Here is a 22,964-nt window from a genome sequence, read left to right as displayed (position 1 = left end):
TCTTCACAGGCACAGAGCTATTTGGCTGCAATGAAGCAAAACAATGAAGGAAAGGCCAGATTAATGAGAAAGCAATGAGTGATGGTAGAAACCTAAGTTGCTCTGTTAGAAAAACACCAGTGATCTACTGCACTGGTATCTGGTATCTTGCCATGTAAAAAGAAATCACCTACACAGTTCTGTTGTCACCTAAATGCAGTCTTTGTTCTGTTTTACACTCACTCCCCCTTCACATGTGCTTCTCATCTTTCTTCCCTTAACATGCCCTTTCCATTTCATTTTCCCACTGGAATTACGCTACCTCCTTCTATGCAGGCTTATTTTCCCACTGCAGAGAGCCTTGCATCCTCTCTTCTCTTTATTCCTTGGCATGTTGCCACTAAAAGTCACTTTTCTGAACTATAATATTCTTGCTTTTCCTCAATGTTATCTTAACAGAGGAAGAATTTGCTTTCAGTTTATGGTGGTGAGGCTTTTAAGGCAGATGCAGAAGTTGGAGATGGTTGCAGTCGCCCTGCTGAAATGTCTGTAGATACCTAGCTTTTTGTATCATGCTTTACTGGGCAGCTGGTTTTTATAAGGTGTTATGATTGACTTTTTAAAATGTAAAAATATTTTTGTTGTCCTTGTCAGCTTCTGTTCACTGCAGTCAGAGAATAGTGGCAAAGGCCTAGAAGACACAGTAACCTTGAGTAAATTTTAATACCAAGAGCTACTCCTGGGCTGCCGTTGCTTGTATTATGAATTTGTTCTGCATTTTGCTCCAGGTTTTACTTCCCTTTAAGGTGGTGTCAGAACATAGGCCTTTACAACTGGAGAAAGCAAAGCACTTGAGCAGTTGGTGAAGCAGCAGTTTTATTTTGGAGAGTCAATCCTGGAGTTTGTCATTTATTGAAGACTGGTGAAGTATTGGATGAATCTTCCTCATTTACTAAAGGGTAGAGAAAGCAGTCACAGAAAGCCTTTTGTGCATTTCCAGTGGAATGGTTAGGAATCCTAGTCAGGAAACAGAGGAAGTCTTTGGAATTAAGCCTTGGAATTAATCACAATATTAAAGTTCAGAAACAATGATTATTAGAATAATTGAGGAACTTGTTGACTGAGATATGTTTTTATTGATCATACTTCATGTTACACACTTAAAATAAAGAAAGCTTCAGCACTTTTTTAATGTAGGGGATACATACAAAGAATAAATAAGTTATCCTGGTTTATGGACTGTAGTTGCCTATTTAGAAGACAGATGAGCTAGAATATTCTCATGTTACCTGTTCATCAGTCACCTAAATTTGCTGCATACTTTGCTTTTGTCAGAGAAAAGTTTGTTTATCCCTGGGGAATCTGAGCAATAAGCTTGTGAATCATCCTGCAGCTGCATAGCCCTCCTAATCTACCCTCTCCCAAGAACCTGTGCTAGCAAAACCCCGAACTAACCTGCCTTGCACTTCAGGGTCCCCCTCCTGTCCCCTGTGCATCCTTGACTGAGTGAAGTCTGTTGCCTCTGGGGCTTAATAAACCAGATGAGGTGTGGAAGAGGACCTCACCATCTTTTGTTGCTCATAATGCTGAGGACCAGCTCGGCTTACACACAGTGCCTACCCACAGCTGTGATTTGATTTTGCTCTTTTATTCCCTTCACAGTTGGGCAGCATTATTTGAAAAAACAACAAAATCCTCACAGTGACTTTGAAAATCTGCAGTAAAGAACAGGATCCATAGCTTTAGTCAAAAGATGAGACAGGATTAAAAAAAAAGACCTGTTTATAATTTTCTCTACTGATATTTTTCAGTCCATGCTAAAAAGAAATGAAGACACTTGCCTAGGGAAACATCTTGGAGAAAACAAGAAAAATAATAGCTTAGTTAACTAAATTTATGATTCATTTCTTAGTTTCTGTATCTACCCTACAGCCTATAGTCCTCCAGAGTATTATGTTTGCATAGAGGTGGTCCTGGGTCACAGAGCACCAGGTTTTTCAGGATATTTTTGCTAGGATGAAGTCTCTGTCTCAAGAACTCCCAGAAGTTTTAATAGCCCAGGAGTTCAGTATTTATGATCCAAAAGAACAGACACAATAGTGTGGTGATCAGTGAAACCACTGTTGAGTGTAGCACTTTGCTCCTGCAATCTCACTCACTTTGTCCAAAGCACAAGAACAGGAGTTCTGAAACCTGCAGCTCAGATATGAAGCATCTGTTGACATCAAGCAATTAATTAATGTCTCAACAGTTGTGGTTGGTTTCCCATTGCAAATATGTGTTACTGTATGCATTGTCTCTGCAGTGCAAGGATTTAATTATCGAAATTAGGCATGATTCCATTTAGGTGTGGCGTGCATTTTTGTCCAAATCCAGTTGCACAGAATAGCTCCTTAATTAAGAGCATTTAATTGTGAAAGTCTTAGCCCTTCTTGAGAGACTCTGGACCCAGATCCACCCCAGGTCTGTTTTCCCCAAGACCTCACCTATCCAGTGTTGCAGTACAGAAATTGGTTTACGCATGCTGCCTACCCATAGCTGTGATTTGAATTTGCTCTTTTGTTCCCTTCACAGTTGGATAGCATCATTTGAAAAAAAGAAAACAACAAAATCCTCACAATGACTTTGAAAATCTGCAGTACAGAACAGGATCCATAGCTTTAGTCAAGAATTGAGATAGAATAAAAAAAGACCTGAGGGACTCAGGAGGTGAACACCCACCCTAGATCTTCTTGCCCAGGACCTCACCTGTCCAGTGTTCCAATACACAAATTCCAGGGCAGAGCAGACAGGGCATCACTGTAGCCTTTGCTTTCTCTCCAAAAATAGGTGTGCTTATCATCTTGCAAACACTGGCTATTACTGACACACTGTGTGAATATTCAGGCAATTTCCTTGTTTCTGAGGCTTCAGGGAAGGAATTGATGCTTGTACTCTTGTCCCAGCTGCTCCCGCACCTGCCAGGAACAACTAGATTCCAATTCACCGCATGACTGAAAAATGTTCCCAAGCATACTGGCTTTCATGAAAGCCAGGTTTCATTCCCACGTGTCTTAACTCTGGAGTGCTCTCCTGAAGCTATTGAATGTCTCTGGGCTGCCATGAATAGTGTCGGAACATGGGACTGCTTCATTATTGTTGGGAGAAGAAGGGTGCACAGTGATTGTGGCTGGGCAAGGCACTCAGCTCGCTGTGACAGGCAAAAATGTTAGCAAAGGAATGTTTTCCATTATATTATGGGTGCAATGAAAGATATGAGTGTAGAGAGAACAGTAACTACATTATTGTATTTCATACTTGCTTAATATCATTAGAAATTGTTAGTGAAGGGTAGTGTGCAGGAGAAATGGTATGGTGTAGCCAATATTCAAAACAATAGGTGCATTCAAACTAAGTCCATGCTTCCCTCTCTTTGAAGGGAGGAGGTTATTTGCCCTATCATTATCTATTCCTAGTGTGTATGGGATATCTTCTTGGTTGAATATTTAACACTGTCTTCTCTGCAGGTCAACCTCTCCTACAGTAAGACCATTTTCTGCTACTGCAAAATGAGAGTAACCAATTTATATTGACTGACTAACAGCCCATCCAGTGATTAAAGTTACTGATTCCCCTGAAATCTCTGACTGCTAGTAGGAGAAGCCGAAAGTGAGAGGAAATGAAGGACTCAGCTAAGAGGAATACCTCTATTAACAGTAAGAAGGTAGACATAATATTCTCACTTTACTAATGGATTTTTTAAGTCTTAATTTCTCTTTGAGAGAAAGGACAGGCAGTAGACATCAATGTTTGATGTTACTGCAAAAATATGTTTTAATTTGTATTCATTTGTAGATTATCTTAATTTATATTCATGCAAGTAAGTAGAATGTGGGTATTCCACATTAATGATTTGGGACTATATACTACGATATTAATTTCAGCCCTCTGGTATGTTAGACAGAAGACCAAGTGTGAGACAGTCAAGAATTTACCATGAAATATTTTTCTTAGACAATTTTAGTCACAGGACCATGTGGGGCTGTAGCACGTCATTACTCTCATAGTGTTTGGGTGAACAAACGCTGCTTTAAGTCTGCAGAGAATAGTTAGGAAGGAAGGTTAAATGTTTGTCTGTCCTCCAGGTTTATCTGTCAAGATTTTTAGCTGCACTTTGATATCAAGAGAGTCTGGCATTCGGCATAGATGAGTCCAGAGTGTAGTCTTATGTACCTTAATAACCTGGCTTTGTTGTGTTAATGCTAATCTTCTGGCAAGAATCTGTCTGTACAAGGTTTCAGGGCAAATCTAGAGACCTGTGAAAGAGACTAGATAAAATATGGAGACTTATGTGGGCTAGCCCTCCAAATATCTGAGTGAAGGATCAATAAGGTGAGAATTCAGAGCATGATTCTTTATTGCTGTTTTGTAAGTCAGAGCAACGTGAGAAATGCACATTCTTTCCAGCAGTAAAAGTAGGTGAAGTGCTTAGGTGAAATAGCAAGGAGTGCTTAATGGTAGGTGTTATCTTGGCACACAGTCTCAACTTGAAATTACTGGGGTGGAAAAAAGGAGATGAGATGAAACACTTCACAATATTGCTTCCATTGGAGCTCTGTGGAGGTGGAAATATAGCTGGGACCACTGTGAAGAAGTGTCAGGTGAACTGAAGAGCTGTAAGCCAGTGTCTGCTGCTGACAGCGGTGAGAATAGTGATGACTGAACACCAGAGCTCTCTAGCTCTGTTGCTGATGTCTGAGGACTTCTTATGAAGACATGCTGTAGGAAGTGCCATGGCTTTAGCAGAGTGAGCCTCCGGTGTCCTGGCTCTGCAGCACTAGGTAGTTCATAAGCAGGATGTGGTACACAGCCTAATCCATGTAGACAGCTTTGGAGCAGAGGTGTCCCTTCCTTTTTGGATGTGTCTCCAAGGGCCACCAGTAGCCTGTGTAATTTGTAGAAGTGCTTATTTCTGTCAAGTAACTGACTGCCATCATTTGACATCCAGGGTGTCACATCTAGAATGTCTGTAAGGTGTTAGAGAGAATATAGGTGGGGAATCCAACTTCCCCCCTCATTCCCCAAGGAACTTTAGGACAAGATACTTTGTAGTAGAAAAAGGATAAGCACTGAGAAATTGCTCTTTGGTATTAGCTTTGAATGTAAGTTAGAGACTGGTGAAAGGAGGAAAGTCCTGACTGAGCTTAATGGGCATTAAAATTGACCTTAGGAAGAACTGTCGGAAATAAGTTTGCTGAGACTCAGATCGTTGTAATAAGACTTGAGAGAAGGCTTTCTATTTTTTTTAGTGAACATAAATAGCATTGAAAGTTGCCACTAACTAGGCTTCAAAAAACCAAAATTTGTGTTAGGAATGTTAGTGACTATTGGGAAAAGAACAGAGAATAATACTGAAAATATTATAGCACTAAATAAAATTTTGGAGCCATCCACATCTCCAGTTTTCTGTGTGTCTTGGGTTATTTTGTCCCTCCTATCATCATTCCCTCACATCAGAGAAGAAAAAAAGAAAAAAAAAAAGGTAGACTAGAAGAGATGCAGGGAAATGTGGCAACATTGTTTCAAGGTTTGCAGCAATTTTTGTATTGAGGAGTGGCTGTATATTGAGTCTCTGCACTGTGGAAAGCACATCGAGGAGATCTGGGATACAGGCTTCTTAAATTATGAGTACCAAGACAGGGAATCTTCATAGAAGAATTGGAGATCATTACTTAATTTATTAGCTGGTGGGCTCAAAACAAGAGAAAGGCAGTATTTCTTTTCACAGCAGCTGTAAACTCAGATCTTAGTGCCACAGGTTGTTTTGATGCAAAAGTTTACATGGGTTTGAAAAGAGAAGAGAAAATTTTGAGGAAGAAAAATCCCTCAGGACCTATTAAACAGAAGGTTGCCAGGTGTAGCTGAGTTTGAACGTAGATAACCTAGAAGCTAGGAAAGCATAGCAAGGAGGTATCATTCATGATGAAGTTGTCTCATTCTTCTCTTCTTTGTGCCCAAGTGTTGTTACCAAGAGAGACAGATCCTGAGCAAGGTGGGATTTTAGTCTGAAGCAGTTTTCAGTCTTTCTCACTCTAAAAAAAATTAATAAGTCCAAGATTCTTGCATTAGGATATAATGGATGTTTCCTTTAAGGTCATTAATTCCTGTATGTGCTTTTTAGAATCTGCCTGTAGACCATCTGATAATGGTTGCAGTGGAGGGTGATCATGCTGAATCATACCCACTGTCCTTTACAGCCAGTGTATTGTATCTCACTGTGCCTATGAATTCCAGAGTAAGTTTCTTTAACACAGAATGCTTTCATAGCTATGGTGTTCAGTGCAGTAGTGGGAGATGATGGAATTATTGAAAGGATGCTGTGAACTCTGAAATCATACAGGTGCTCAGAAGCACTGGCAATATGGTAATGAGGAGTGCTTACTGACAGTGTTTAAAATCCTCCTCCTTCCTGATGTTTTTAATGTAAAATTGGAATCTAGATCTACAAATGTCATTAGTGATACTTAATGCCTTCTGTTGATTACGTAAGTTCAGATTCTTACCTCATGTTTGCTCTCTTGGTACTGCTCAGGAGAAGCAGATGAAGTACTGCAGCAGCAGTGGATTGTACCTTTGGCAAGAAATGACATGCAGAAGCCTGCTTTGAACTCCAGCTATTCTGGATGTCCTACACTCAAACTATCCAGCTTTAACATGTACCCTCAGATGGCCTAAGCAGATCTGCACTATTCTTATGGAGGGATAATTAGCTGATGCGAGATGATGTTTTTCCAAAATTAATATTGTTTATTAATTTTGATATTCAGAACTCTCCCTGCCCCCAGCCACTAGATGGACTCAAGGAGTTCCTTTCTGCTTATGGCAGAAGGCAATGGTGAATAACAAGAGGCTTTAAGTATTTACTCACAAAATATTATTTCCTGACTCGCAGGGCTAGCCACAGCTTCAGACACTACCCAAATGCTTTCAGGGAATTCTGTCACTGTCTTGTCAACCACTGAGGCTTCTGATCCTTCCCAGGCTTCACACAGTGCTGAGAAAGGAGGCAGACAGCCTCTGACCTTATATCTTTGCTCCTCTGGATGTGTATCTCCAGGACTTCCTGTCGTGGCAGGAGACTTTGAGGTGTAGGCAGGATGTCTTGTGATGTGCGGTCCTAACACGGATGTCAGGCTGGCTATGCAGGCTGATCGTGTGGAGGCGTTTAGAGCCTGTTCCTGGTAAACTCGAGGCAGTGTAGTTTCCAGGCAAACAAATCCCAAGTACCAGTGTTTGTTACTTTGTGACAAAACTAGCTTATAGCTTAGCATAGTATGGCAGAATCACTGCCAGAAACAGAGAGCAATAGAAGCAGGCACAAAAACAATGGCAGAGCACACATTGTGTTTACCTGCGTATCTCCTTTTATCAATGTAGCCTGAGACTAATGAGCCTTTGGACACAGAATAACCAATCAGAATAGCAGTTAGCCAAGCTTGACCATACTAGGTGAAGCCATAGGCTTGCTTTACCCAGGTTTGGGAAAAACATAGGCCTTGCACAAGGCAGGCACAAGCTATGTGTGTGTACCTTGTTTACCACAGGATGTAAACAAGTCTGGGCAGGCGAGAGTCCTTAGACTCAGTGGCTTCAGGTTCTTTGCCCTCTTTCCTGCAGTTGCTTCTCCCCAAAACAGAAGGAGAGAGAGCAGAAAAACATGCCTGGGCAAACCAGGACATGTACAAGCCTATTTTGGCCTGCTCAGGCCTACCACGACAACTATGTCTTGTATACCTCTCCACCATCTCTGACTAGCAGGTAGCTTGCTGAAGATCACTGCCGGTCTGCTGATATACATCATCCCCAGGATGCTTCAAGTGACTGCGGGACATGCTTGAAATAAGCCCTACAATAGAGCAAGCAGCATAGTTATCAAGTCAGCATTTTGTGATGGCTTTTTATTCAGTGTAAAGCATTTTACAGGATTGTAGGTAAGCAGATACTCAGCTAGAGGAGAGTCTTCTGCCATCCCATGCTGCCTCCAGTTACATATATCTCCCTAGACTTGGTTAGGACGGGGTAAGAAATCTCCTGTTGTAGTTCTCTACTCCCTAGTGTCTGGCTACATGGAACGAAATTATCTAAACATTTGTCATAGCCTGGTTTGCACACATGGGTGCAAAAAACAGGTTAGTGGGAGGTACACAGAATTGGTGACATACTGAGTTACTGAACAAATGTTGGTTGCTTCAAGGCTGCAGAAGGCAACACATACAAATGTTCATTCATGATGTTGATACAAATGCTCTCCTCTTTAGAGAAGCCCTGGGATGCCTTTAGCCATGTGGTTGTCACATAACAACACATGGCCCTTTTTGTCTTCCTGATTAGTACTACAGTTAATTTGCAGAGTTGGAGAATTATTCTGCTTGAGTTTTCGACATGTCCTCATTTTCTCACCTTTTCATTTAGATAGTTTCTCACTAAGGCCATTCCTGACAGTGATGTTCTTGCTTTTGTGACTTCATCTCTTTGTAGAAATTGCCACAATGAGACTTTTTTGTTCATTCATTGGAGAATTTCTTATTGTCATAGTAACTATATATGAATAACTCAGCTATTTTCAGATATGGAGGGGTAGCTGAGACAACTGGAAGAAAACTGATGCTTTCCACCCCAGTTTTGGGGGCAGCATATTTGGTGAGACAGTGTTCAACTCATCATCCACTTGGAAGGGAGAGTTTTGTTTTTTCAAAGCTGAAATGAGGTTAGGTTTTGTTGGCTGGATCCACACCAGGTACTCTGCTAGGTGGTGAAGCCTGGAGTTTTTGCAGGCAGCAGAGATGTGAGACTTGTGGCATCTAGGACGACACCAAGTACCTACTGCTACTGGAGGGCAAATTGCACTGCGAACAAGGACCAGTGCAAAGCAGTGTGGGTAGTCCAAGACAGACTAGATATGGATGTGGCATATTGAAGCTATTGAGATGTGTTCATAGAATCTTAGAATGATTTGGGTTGGAAAGCACCTCCAAAGGTCATCTAGTTCAGCCCTCTCTGCAGTCAGCAGGGGCATCCTCAACTAGGTCAGGTTGCTCATAGCCCTGTCAAGCCTCACCTTGAATATCTCTCGGGATGGGGCCTCAACCACCTCTCTGGGCAACCTACACCAGTGTTCCACAGCCTCCATGGTAAAAAACATGTTCCTAACATCCAATCTAAATCTGCTCTCCTCTAGTTTGAAACCATTTTCACGTCAAGGGCAGAGGAGTGTCAGGCATACTGGGCTGTATTTGATTCAGCCTTAACTGCCTTCTTAATCTGAGCTCAGATTTGGCTCTAAGTTTGCCTAGATGTGAAAACAAACCCCAGAACTGCTTGCTGTTCCTTTCTGAAAATAGTGAACAAAGCAGGTGTGGTTGAAATTGAGTTGCTAGCTCTCTTATTTGGGATTGTTGTTCTGATTGCAAACTCAGAGCGGGGAAAAAAAGAAAGAAAGGTAGGGTTGGAAACTGTTCTGAGCTGTCAGCTCAGCTTGGGGATGGTCTGTGCAGCTCAGTGCAGCATGCAGTGCTTTCTGTGGACAGAAAAGAGAGGGAAGTATTGTTAGTTCTTGCTGCACCATTTGCTGTGAAACCCAAAGAGAATGCTGGGAGGGTTTTGATTTAGTTTCTGTGTCTGTAAAAGACATTTTGTGTTTCCCAGAGTGATGTTCACAACAAACCAGATGTCAACAGATCCCAGACCAGAACTCAGCCGTACTTTCCCCAACACCTTGCCATGCACTAGGAGCATGGCAGGAGAGTCTCAGTCATCTATCCTTATCCCATCCTATTTTGTCACCATTTCCCCTGAACAGTAACCCAGCAAAGTCCTGCCCCATGCTGGCCTTGGCTTCAGGCTTTTCAGTCAGCACCGATAATTAGGCTTTGAAATAAGCCATCTGCTTGTTGTCCCCCGGTGGTCTCGGGCTTGGCACTGAGCTGCAGAGGCCAGTGACAGGTCTGGTGCAGGAGAGGCCTGGCAGTGACACAGCAGCTGCTGGCTGAGATACCAAGTGCTCTTGCAATTGAGCACCTACGTGCTGGGCGTTTTAAAATGTCACTGCCCAGGAGGAGCAAACAGCACTGCCACAAACAGCATTTTCTGCCTCTCCAAAGCACTGGAGAGGAAGGGCAAGGAACAGTCTGCACTAATGAAGGAAACTCAGGGTGGATGGGCAGAGAGGACTGAATTCAGTAATGAATTCATGATTTTATCATGCTTTTGAGCATCCTGGCAGGGACAGGAAGGCATATTTCGCCTAAGTTAATTCTGGCTGATCACAAGTGGACAAGAGCAGGAAAAAACCTGCCTTAGATGTTGTTTGTTCCTTGTTTTTGGCAGACTCCTCCCTGCCATGCAGATACACAATATGTGAAGCAGTATTGGCAGTGGGATAGATGGCTCAAAGCAACACCTTCTTAAAGGTTTAAAAGTATTCTGCATCTATATCAGGCTCTGTACTGTGACTGAGACACCTCCTTGCCCTTGGGACTCACTTCCAGCTCTTCCTTTTGTTTCTCCTCTTCATCCCATCTTTTGGCTAGAAATCCCTTCCTCACTGCAGGCTCCTTTCTGCTGTGACTCTGCCATTGGAGTAAAAAAAGCTTAATCATCACCATCATTATTATTATTGAAGCCCCAATATGGTCCATTTTTAATTGGTGAACAGCTAGGCTGTTTTTAATTTTTTTTCCCTATTGTGCAGCAAGTATCTTGCGTGAACAAAGGAAGGATGAATGTTTAGTTTCTTTTCTTTCCAAAGGTGAATGGAAGCTTTAGTTCAAATCAGCCTCTTTCTGCCCGACTAGATTAACAGCAGGATAGCAGCAATTTTTGTTTTATTAGGCAGGAAACTTCTTTCTTATAAAGGTAATTCCATGAATTCCAGCTCTGTGGGTCAGCTGGCTTCAAGGGCATCCTGGAGGGTGTAATGGCCTCATTCTGGACCTGTGAAGAAATGGAAGTCTTTGCTATTCACTTAATGGACAGAAACTTAATAATTACAAAAGTAAATGGAATCATTCTGTAGTGATGACCTGACATTGTCAACGATGGCAAAGAGGGGATAGGTGCCCACATCTTCCTTAACAAAAAAAAAAAAAAAAAAAAACCACAAAAAACCCCACAAACAAAAAACCATAATTGTTGCTATTTTAATTATTTGGGAGATATTTCCTGTCTGCAGTGGTGGAAGCTGTGAAAGCACCCATGTTCAAAAGCAGGTGCAGCTGTGCCTGCCGTATGGAGTGTGGGGGCAGTGTGGCCTGAGCAAGTGACAATCCATTGATTTAATTGCAGCCAGGATCTGATATCTCAAGCAGCAGCTTCCCTTTCTGCCTTACCTGCTGGATGAGATGACACTGGTAGGAAGAGAGGAGAAGGACTCAGGAATTAAGCAAAGGATAACAGGGCCAAGAAAAAAAATTAAGGACTATCAGTGGAAACCACATCAGATTAACAAACTTTAATTACATTTAATTTTAATCCTTAACATTTATCTAAAAGGTGATTGAGGGAAGGTTTATTAGGATTCTGCGTCCCTATAGCCCTTCTTTGAAAGAACACTGAACAAGATGATTGCTTGCGTCTCTAATTAGAAGTTTTTCCCCTCTTGATCACCTAAAGTCAAATTCATTTACTCTGCTTGAAGCAAGGATTTAATTTGATTTTTTTTTCCCTTGCATCAAAAGATGTCTCTCAAACTTGATACAGAACCACAGCCTGCTAATCAAGACAGAACCCATTACCAGCCCAATTTTATGAATATTCACATCAGAGGGCAGCACCAACCTCATTAGGAAGGGTGTTGCAATCATTATTAAACTGTTGGAGTCCATTATGATTCAGAGTGCTGTAATGATGACTGATACCCACTGAGGGCAGCTGAGAAGAATACCAGAGCATAATGACCTCACTTTTTTTTCCCCTTCCATAAACCTATAGGGCTTTTAAAGGCTTTCAGCTTATATAGTTTGTATTTTTTATATCGAGTATGTGAAAGTGGTCTTAATATCCCTGATTCTCTTGCACAACTGGTGTGAAGAGAAACACAAGAGCAATTAGGGAAGCTGGAAGTTATGTTTAGGTGATGTGGTAAGTCAGTAAGACTACTGGTTCCTTCAGATCTTTGGTCTCTATTAATGAGTTGTTTCTTGTCAGTCTAAAAGCTCAAAATTTATTAGCTGGATCAAGCCCCTTCTGTGCCTTCCTTGTAAAGTGAGAAGATGGTACTGCTGTTAAACCTGAGTTTGATCATTCAGGCAGCAGAACTGCTGTAGTTAATGGACCATCAGCACTGTCAGCATAAGCCCTTTCCCCACTCTCCTTCTGCTTTCCGGCTCAGAGAAGAAAATCCACTTGAGGTTAAATGTTGCTACAAACAATTTGCTACAGGAGTCTTGCTTTCTGTGGAGCCCTGCTTTATTCAGGTGCGTGGAAAGGAGGTTAGCTTGAACTCTCCCAATTCTCAACCCCAATCTTGCCTTGGTTATATTTACGTAAACTAGTTTAATGCAAATTAGGTTGGTATTGGTGGGTTGTGGGGGGGTTTTGTCAGTTACAATGGTCTGGAAGATGGGTGCAGATACAGTATACAGAGTTTATGATCTCAGCCTTCACATAGTGATGAGGTAACTATAGCTAACCAAAAAGTCTGTGCAGTCCTTGCAGTCTCCAGTAGCTGAGAGAGATCTGCTGCTTTTTTATGTCCTCAGAACAATTTGCTATCTTGTTGTAAGCACAGAACCTTAGAGTTTGGAAGGGACCTTCAGAGATCATCAACTCCAACCTCCCTGCTGAGGCAGGATCCCCTAGGGTAGTTCGCACAGGAACACATTTGGGTGGGTTTTGAAAGTCTCCAGAGAAGGAGACTCCACAACCTCTCTGGGCAACCTGTTCCAAAGCTCTGCTACTCTCACTGCAAAGAAGTTTCTCCTCATGTTGACATGAAACCTTCTGTGTTCAAGTTTGCAGTTGTTTCTCCTTGTCTTATTGCTGCTGAGCAGCAAAAAGAGATTGGCTCCCTCCGCTTGACACCCACCCTTCAGATACTTGTACACACTGATCAGATCTCCTCTCGGACTTCTCCAGACTAAACAGCCTCAGGTTTCTTGGTCTCTCTTTGTAGAGGAGATGCTCAAGTCCTCCAATCATCCCCTCTGTTCGCCTTGCATTTTTAGAAATCATCTTTCAGTGCAGAAAGCAGCTCTCTTTGGGGTCCTTTGGGATCTCTCTTTCCTCAAGCCTGAAGTGTGCTGAAAAAGTTGTGAAAGCTGCATGTGCCACCTCTTTCTCTTGCAGGTTGGGACTGGAACCCAAGTGCCTCTTGTAACACTGCAATCTCAGTGCATGTGTTTTAACACGTTTTTAATTGACATTTCCTGCTGCAGTGTTCTTTTTAGAAACTTGCTAATGCAACTGGTAAGGCTGATTGTAAATTATTCTGTGATAATGATACTCTAAAAAGGAGGCATTATGGGAAACTAATCGTAGATTTCAAGTTGGACAGCTACGTGCCACCAGAGAGCATCTCTTTATTCTTCTTCCAACCTGGCTTCTCTCTAACTTGAGAGCTCTCACTTCTTCAGCTACCATCTTGTGAAATGTAAGTAAATGTCCTAGCTCATGGAAGCAGAGTTGTTATAGCTGTTCACAGCAGAATAACATCAATCTTTGTAGGACAGAAGAGAAAGGGGCTTCAGCCAGCTACACTCTTAATTAAATCTAGCAAGAGGAGTGGAAATGTAAGGGGTCTTGTAATAAGCAGGGCAGAATCACAGAATCTGTCTTTGATTAATGATATCACCAAATGGATTAATTAGAAGATTAACTCAAATACTACCTAGAGCGGTCTGTGGAGAAGGACGCCTAGCATTTCAATAAGGGAAACTGCAGTAGACACCTCGAAGATTGGGGCACATCTCCTTTACAGTGATTTGGCAGAGATACCAAGTTGCAAAGCGGCCTGCCTCTGGCAGCAGAGATCATCTCCTAATTAGACTGTTTGCACAACGCTTGTTGACAGAAGAACACATCTTATTTAGGACCTTTATGTGTAGTGGGTTGGGAACAACTTCTCCTGCCCAGTTGAAATTTACCAGACCAGCTCAGATGGATTGGAAGTAAGACAAAGCTGTATTTACAGCAAAGCTTAATTTACAAGCATATATGCACAGTATATTTACAAGTATTTACAACTCTATACAATTTAGAAATAATACAGAAATCCAGACTTCTCCCCCTGGACAAAGAAAGTCCAGAAAGGGCCCAACGCCTCTCTCTCTCTCTCCCAGACAGAAAACAACCGGCAAGACTTAGATGTTATCTGCTTAGCCAAGGTTAGTGGAAGATAGGAGAGAGGATCAAAGAGAGCTAGTACTCCAAAGCAAAGGAGCAAGAATTGTTTGTATATTGGCTTTTTTATACCTTATAGCAAACAAATGAATGATATATACTTTATCATTATTTTCTTTTTACAACCAGTGATCTAATTTCTCTCATTAGAATATTCCACTGAGCCTTAAACCAGCACATTGGGGATGCCCCCTCAAGTAAACTTTGCTGAGATGAATATTTAGTCTAAGTCATGCCATGTCCTGATTCACCCTAGTTTCCAGATTTTATTGCTGGTAGCATCTGCCATGTATCCAGTAATACCTGTGTTCAGCAGTCTCTGTTCTAAGGTAAATGTGGATCTTATGGGAGGCAGATTTTTGGCAAACAAAATGATTGTCACCACTTCATGTGTGAAACTCCATATTTTGCAAGATCACCTTCTCAGATAGATGTTACTTAATGCCACTACAAGTGGAAAAATTGCAGTTCAGGCCTCTTTTTAGCATTTTAATTATAATTTACTTCTAAAACAAGTGTAAAAGCTCACCAGAACTTGGTATGAGGAACAACCATTTCTGTAAACAGGGAGCTTCCCCTGCCCTGGGTTACATTGCATGTGTCCTTTTAAACAGCTTTATTTCAAATACGTCTATCTTAATTGATCCCTGGAGAGCCTCTGAGAGGTTCCCTGCTGCACCAGCTCTTGCTCATTAATGCATTTTGCTATTAATGAAGATATGTAAATACCAAGTTGTTTAAAAAAGGGCTTCACCTCCATTATTGCACAATAGGTTTGCCATTCCTGCAGATATTTGCTGATGTTAGTTAACAACGCCTGTTCCTAATGATCTCTTTGATTATTTGATCTTTTTTTCCACAGAAAGGACAGTAGCTTTATTCCTCCTCTGAAAGTTTTAAGGTGTTGTTGCTCCACTGATATCTAACATGATGTTTTCAGAAGCACGAGACATCTGTTTCTCATCCTGTCCTGATGAGGGTACTTTCAGTGTCCAAACATGGAGCTTGGAGCTTTGGCACCTACCTTTAGTAGTTGGTAAGATCTCCTGAAACTTGAGTGAGTAGTTTGTCCCTACTTAGACAAAATACTTAACCAGGAATTTTCAAGGGGCATGGTTATTTCCAAAGAGTGCAGAGACAGTGGGAGTTCAACTCTGCTTTTCTCCTTCAATTGACTGCAGGGATTATGTGACAGTTGGAATTTGGAACCATGTGTCCCTGAAGCACTCAGAAAAACAATTCAGTACATTGCCCATCTCCTGTTTCCCATAGCAAGCAAGTGAACCTGCTTTGAGATTTCAGAAGCCAAAGATGACTCTAGAAATGGGCCCTGTTTTCTTCCCCTCTCTCTATGAAGTGACCATACTCTTTCAGCTTGTCTGTAAACCCAGCTGAGTTTCTGGTAGCCTTTCATGTTTCTGGGCTCTTCAAGTGATCTGTCAACAGGCAGATATTAACTTTTTGGTGCTGCTTTAGATCAAAACAGAGGTTTTTACATGTGCAACTTCAGTGTAACTTTTGGAAAATCTCTTGCTGACATGTTCTTTTTGATAAACCTGTTAATACTCATTATCTTCAAGGATAGGACACATTCCCCACATATAATTAGCTTGTCTCATTTCAAACTTCACAAGAAAACGAATTAAGTACTTTTCCATCATACTGAAGTCATCCTCTTGCTTCCAACCCACACTGATTTTGCATGTCAGACTGCTTCTGCGAATTCGAAGCTCTGTTCTTGAAGAATAGAAAGGAAATGTGTAATGAGTTCAGGTTCATTTTATAATGCCCTATGTTGAAAGGCACAGCTGAGTATTCTGGTTGAGTGCTTGTGTGTGTATGTGTAATGTTTGTATAACACTCCCACCTGTGTCAAGCAGTGTCTGAGTCTTTTACCAGAGTTAAGATCTCCAAGGCATGTGACAGAGGTAACTTTGGCCAGCTGGAACTCCAGTAGATTGCTACCCATGAAGAGGAGGAATGGCATACACCTGTTACACTGTCTGTTACGTGTGTGTGTTTTTGACATGTGTCTGTTGCATCAGTTCCTTTAGGACCTGCAGTTACCTGGGTGTTCTCTGTTTAAGAGCCTGCTTTCAGTCACTTCATTTTGCTTGCATCATCAAGCTCCACATTAAACTATTGGATTTCCTCTCCACCAAAGGTAAATATTTCAGGAGAAATCACGGGGGGGGGGGGGCTCCTTTTGAGTACAAAAGGGATGAATTAAATGTCTGAAGACAGTGTGTGGGGTTTTTCAGAGCTGTGTAGTTATGGGTAGGATTGTACGAGCAAGAACTTGAAATTTATCATGGAAGTACTTCCGTGACAAGAAGTGATTTTGCACCCTCCAACAGAGACTGGCTTGGTGCTTACAGTATGACTCCTTGAAGACCTTTTGCCTGATTTATTGTATGACCTCTGCAAGAAAAGGTGTCCAGCTCTGAAAAAACATTTAAGACAAATACTTTTGATTTGTAGTCTTTATAGTTCAGTAGAAAAAGGGCCCTCTGGACCTTGCTGTTATATATGGAATTTTTTTCCTAGAGCTTCTTTCTGTGGTCTGAGCATGCAGTGTGATAAAAAACACTGAGAATGCTTCTCTCCATGTATTTTTATGCTCAAAATTCAGGCAATAACACCATTAGCCCTGCACATACAGCTTTGTTTGGTTTTCTTTATGTGAGTGTGTTTGTGCATACTATAATCTATAAATGCCTTGTTGTGTAGTGCCTCTCACACACATAGAAGTCTCTGTACAAGCCTTAGATCCCTTGGATAGTACCTTTTACACTCCTTTAATCTTGTCTGTTTTCTGCTTCTCTCACCATTGTTATGGTTTAGAATCTTTATAGATTTTTTTCTTTTTTTTCTCTTTTTTTTTTTCCTTCCCCCTGTGACTCTGATCTTGGCCTCAAATTCATTATATGCAGGAAGGGTGACATGCAGAGAGTAATAATGAAGTGAATGTGATTCTTCAGAGGCACAAGTATTTGCCCAAGTGGTTACAACTGTGTGAGGCTGGGGCTACTCATAGAACATAAGCATGAGCTGCACATTTCTTTTCCAAATAATAACCTTGCCTGCATGAGGTAATTTCCAAAATTACAAGGGCTACAAAAAGGCACTTTCATGGGAAAAATAATGTTGCTGGAATGCACACATTCGCTTCTGATCCTGGGAAGTGCCTACATATCTGGAATTTTAATAAAACACCATTTTTATATGTTTAAGAACTATTTCAGGGATGTTACAAGTTCTAAAATATAGCAGTTACAATTTCCTTTTGCTTCCAGGGCATGCACAGTTGGCCTTAAGAGTATTAAGGTGACCTGGTTTTATAGGCCATATGGAAAATAGCACCAATAAAATACCTCAGAACTCTTTTAAAAAGCCTAAAATAGAGCAGCGTAGTGGATGGTATAAAAATTTTATTTCTCTTCTGTTTGAGATGAGCAGGATAATTTGTTTGCCACCTACTTAAGACTTTTCATCACACCACATTACCTTGTATTTGGTTCAGAACCTTTAGAAGTTCCTGCCTTGAGTGCAGGCACTGGATAGTAGAGAGATTATGGCTGTTGCACAGATTGAGAGCAGCTCTGCAGAGAAGGGCTTGGGGATATTGGTAGATGAAAAATTAAATATGAGCCAGCAATGTGCACTTGCAGCCCAGAAGGCCAATGGCAAAAGTGTGGCTGGCAGGTTGAGGGACACCTCCCCCTCTGCTCTCGTTTAGACCCCACCAGGAGTGCTGTGTCCAGCTTTGAGATTCCTAGCACAAAAAAGGCATGAACCTGTTGGACCAGGTCCAAAGGAAGGCCAGGAAAATGATCAGAGGGCTGATACACTGCTCCTTTGAGGAAAGGCTGAGAGGGTTTGGGTTGCTCAGCCTGGAGAAGAGAAGGCCACGAGGAGACCTTATTATGGTCTTTCAATATATTAAAGAGGGCCTATAAGAAAGATGGAGACTTTTTACCCAAGGTCTGTAATGACAGGGCAGTGAATAATAGATTTAAACTCAGAAGTGAGTAGGCTTAGATTAGACATAAGGAAGAAATTCTTTGCTTTGAGGGTGGTGAAACAGTGGAACTTTTTGGCCAGAGAAGTTGGGAATGCTCTCTCTCTGGAGGTCTTCCAAGTGAAGTTGCACTGGTCAGTAAACAACTCAATCTACTAAAGGATGTCCCTGCCCATGGCAGGAGGGGGTGACTTTGAAGTTCTCTTCCAACCAAAACTTTTCTGTGATCTCACACCCAAGGCTCCATGGTGTGGTTACATAAATGTCTTCTGTATTCACCAAAAGTGAAGGAGTGGCAGTTGGGCAGTTACGACTCCTGTTCCTGGAAGCTGTGCTCTTTTAGATGAAAATCTTTTAGAGATTTTTGCATCCTCATGAGATATTTACCTTTAGGGATTGCCTCATGGATTATTCAGTTTAGTTACACACAGATAATGCTTGAGTTGTGATAATGCAAACAGTGGTGACACAGTGCCCTTTTGGAGGCACTTCTGACTGACCTGCACCGCAACAGCTAAAACTTCTTAGTTCCTTCAATGAAGGGTGTTTTGTTGAAATTATATTTAATATTGATGGTGAAGCAAATCCCTGCCAACCAATGTGAAGTTCAACCAAGTCAAAAACTAAAATTACCATTTCCTCATTTCATTCCTGTCTTTAGCACAGAAAATACAGGAGGTGGAAGGTATTAGCTGACATCTTGCATCATCTAATAAGCTCAGTTGCAAGTCAAGCTGATGGGAACCTCTGTATTATTATTTTTGCATCAGTAAGTGTGTGCAGATGTGCAGATTGGAGTTTACAGCTCTTCTGCTAGCAAAGCTTCAATAGGTTTAACAAGGCCAAATGCAGAGTCCTGCGCTTTGGCCACAATAACCCCACGCAGCAGTACAGACTGGAGGATGAGTTGGTGAAGAGCAGCCTGGCAGAGAGTGACCTGAGAGTGCTGTTTGACGGCTGACTGGCATGAGCCAGCAGTGTGCCCAGGGGGCCAAGAGAGCCAATGGCATCCTGGCCTGCATCAGGAATAGTGTGGCCTGCAGGACTAGGGATGTAATTATGCCCCTGTATTCGGCACTGGTGAGGCCTCATCCCAAGTACTGTGTGCAATTCTGGGCCCTTCACTGCAAGAAAGATGTTGAGGTGCTGGAGCAGGTCCAGAGGAGAGTGATGAGACTAGGGAAGGGACTGGAGGGAAAGTCATATGAGGAGAGGCTGAGGGAGCTGGGGTTGTTCAGCCTGGAGGAGACTCAGGGGGACCTTATCACACTCTACAACTACCTGAAGTGAAGTTGTAGTAGGGTGGGATTGGGCTCTTCTCCCAGGCAACTTTGGACAAGAGGCCATGGCCTGAAGCTGTGCCAGGAGAGGTTTAGGCTGGATGTTAGGAAGCATTTCCTCATGGAAAGGGTAATTAGACACTGGAATGGACTGTCCAGGGAGGTGGTGGTGTTGTCATCTCTGGAAGTGTTTAAGGAAAGATTGAATGTGGCACTGGTTGATGTGGTGGTATGGACTGGACTTGATGATCTCAGAGATCTGTTCCAGCCTCAGTGATTGTGTGATTCAGTGATTCTGTGACAGTGGGTTTGCATCTCACAGTTCACTAGTTTGCAGTACTAGTGAGATTTCAAGTTAGAATCTGAGCATGTGAAAGGGGCAGGTCAGCCCATGTTTGAACAACTTGGCTTGACTTGTAGAGCACTTCTTCTGGGACAGTCTGTCTAGCAGAGGTGCACCAGCAGAAATATCCTTAGAAAAGGATGTGTGAGACTGCTGAGGACACTTCTGGTTTTGTTCTGGCTAACACGAGTGTTGTGTGGATGGTTTAGTCAGCCAGAGAGCATGGTTCTAAATGGGCCACTTAGCTCACTGAGACCAGGAACAGAGGGCTCCTGTGGAAAACATTTATACCCTGCATGTTCTCCTGAAAAGAGAAATAAAAGCAACTTTTCCCATAAATCTTGAACTCCCAGCATAATGGATCAGATTAGCAAACATGGCTGCTCATGCATTCATTAAAATAAGTGGGTGTGAAGGGTGACAAATTGGATTAAAATGCAGAATATTTTAGGTGTAACTGGTAACCTTATTGGTACACATGCTCTTGCACTTCATGCAGATAACAGGGGAAGCCTCATTGTCATTCAGAGTGGGAATTTGCATGGGGAGAGAAAGGCTGGGGGCTGGTTGGGGATTTTTTTAAAGGAATACACCAGCAGGATGTGTGTCTACCAAGTGCCTATCTTCTTTCTAGCAGCTTTCCAGAAACCCAGCATGCTACATCAAAGGCAACTGGAGAGGTGGCTGGGAAAGGTTGTCTACCTGGCAATGCTGCTTTCTTATGACATTTAGCTACAGCAGAAAACAAATCACAGACCTAAGAGGAAACAGCCTAATGAGAGTATTCAGAGGTGTTGAAATAAAGATAATATTGTCTGGGTAGTGACATAAAAGACAACTTTGCGTCTAGAATGATAATGAGGATGTTCCCACCTCTTAGGCTCCCAACAGACTGTGAAATAAAGAGGGGGGGAAGTACAGAGCAAAGGGAAGATCTGTGGTGACTAGAAAACAGAGAGATTGTAGAATTGCTGGCAGAGAAAGCTACCAGCAAACACTGGAAATGCACCCATCCTCTGCCTTGCCGTATAGTGTAGAAACTCAAGAAATGGAAAACCAATGGGTTTACTGTCTCCAGACTGGCCGATAGCCTCAAATGAGTGTAGTCTGAATAAGAATCTTAAAGAAACAGACTAAAGAAAGCTTTTTGTCAACAACCCCAGCAGACCTTTCCCAGTGCATCTGTGGGCACCATCATGTGCACTGTGATGATTGTAGCTGTCTGCAGGCATCTCCACACTGGATGCCAGTGCCTGCTGAGAATTCAGGTTTCAGCTCCCTGGGGGACCCTGCCCATCTGACCTCTGCTGCCTTGAAAGTCCTGCATGGCTTAGCTCACTGTCTTCCACTGCTCACTTGCAGCCTTCTTCATCTCTCCCTTGCAAATATCTTCTGAGCATGACTTTCTACATGGTAAGTTTTGTAAAAGCTGTGGTTGCTTCTTAGCATGTGATTTCTTGGAAGCCATGGTAAATCCTCTCTCTTTTGGTTAGCAGAACAAAACCTGGTAGCTTGACCTAGAAATTCAAAGAAAAGAGGCAGAAGGGAAAGGAGAGTTAATGGATTAACTCTGTAGAGAAGCTGAGATAAAGGCTCTGTATTTCATTCTATTGCTGTTTCAACAGAGGGAGAGTTTTCTTTAACCTGTGTGGATGGATCTCTGCTAGTTGGTGACCCAGAAGAGCAGAGAACTTCCACTCTTATCAAAGGAGTGAACAGATCCTTTTTCTTCCCTCACAAACATGTGTTAAAAAATACATCTTTGCTTTATTTAGTTAGATTAATGAAATTCAGAAAGTGAGAGGTTAAGGAAACAGAGATAAACAACAGAAGGAGAGTGTTTTGTGGTTAGCCTAATGGAGAACGTGCTTTGTAAAGATGTTGCACCTGGCAAGGGCCACAAAGGGAAATGCCTGCGTGGTAGAGAAAACTGATGCCAAACAATCACAAAGAGCTATTCAATGAGCAAACCTTTCAGATGTCTCTTAAAAATAACCTCTGCAATTATTACTTTGATGCTGAAAATACTCAAGGCTTCTGTGTCTTGTAGGAGGCTTGTGGTTTGGTCAGTAGTGGCCTAATCTCAGTACTATTCTGAAGGATTCTGAAAAATCCTTCAGTATTTATTTACTGCTCTGCAGGTGACAAAGGCCTGCAAATTTCCTCCAGACAAGGCTGTTTCCAATTAAGATTATGCTGATCATTGACATTTAACATCTGTGCCCAATAGAGAGCATACAGTTCTTCCAAGAAACTTAGATTTGGGAAGGAGACAGGGATCTAAAATTGTTTGTGCTGCACTGAGACATTCCTATTTACTGATACCTGAGAGATGCTTAAAGGAGTTGCCTGATAAATTATTCTACTGCCTTGCTTGCTCTGCAGCTGAGCATTGGAAGGGTAGCATTTTGCTGTTAGATGGAAGATCCAGGGATAGGGAGATGTCTGTCCCTGCAGCCTGCCCGTGTGATGGCTTTGCCGATGCCATCCGTCTTGCAAAGCAGTGCACTTGTTTGTGGCCTGAGAGATAAAGCCTGTGTCACAGAGTGCACTCTGCTTATTAAAAGAGCTCTGGCCTTTCAGTTCCTTTCTGTATGTAGTTTCTGGTGTGCTTTAACAGTGAAGTAACAGACATGTGGAGTTGGTATTTTCCCCAGATCATGTTCTTCTCTTATATGGACAACACCATCCCCTGCCAAAACACAACACATCAATACAACTTTACATATGACTCACTATTTCTTAAAAATTCAGTAGTTTCCCTTTCCTTGTATTTTGACACATTCAGATCCATAGGATGCATGGGGTTTTTAATTAATATTTTTCTTCTTTTACATCATCATCCTAGATTTGGAAATTATTGGTTTTATTTTTTTAAAAAAACTTTTTATTGCACTCATATAATTTTAATCTTCTCAAGACAAAAGGTGGTTGTTACCTGCTCTTGCTTTGCAATTAGACACTG

The 22,964-nt window shown here is 42.0% G+C and overlaps 1 protein-coding gene and 1 long non-coding RNA gene across 4 annotated transcripts in view; one reads left to right on the top strand and one right to left on the bottom strand.

The window, feature by feature from the left end:
* LOC135176584 (transmembrane protein 263-like) overlaps positions 1–22,964 on the top strand; it is a 235,001-nt gene that overhangs the window by 94,020 nt on the left and 118,017 nt on the right. The window lies entirely within an intron of this gene.
* On the bottom strand, positions 21,221–22,072 carry LOC135180677 (uncharacterized). The gene is made up of 2 exons (XR_010304534.1): positions 21,971–22,072; positions 21,221–21,516 (listed from the first exon to the last, which is right to left on the bottom strand). It is a non-coding gene; the product is annotated as an uncharacterized LOC135180677 (long non-coding RNA).

The sequence above is a fragment of the Pogoniulus pusillus genome, chromosome 1 (assembly GCF_015220805.1).
Source record: "Pogoniulus pusillus isolate bPogPus1 chromosome 1, bPogPus1.pri, whole genome shotgun sequence".
Classification (NCBI taxonomy): domain Eukaryota; kingdom Metazoa; phylum Chordata; class Aves; order Piciformes; family Lybiidae; genus Pogoniulus; species Pogoniulus pusillus.
The sequence above is the reverse complement of the archived record's forward strand: the minus strand, read 5'-3'. Positions and strand labels throughout refer to the sequence as shown.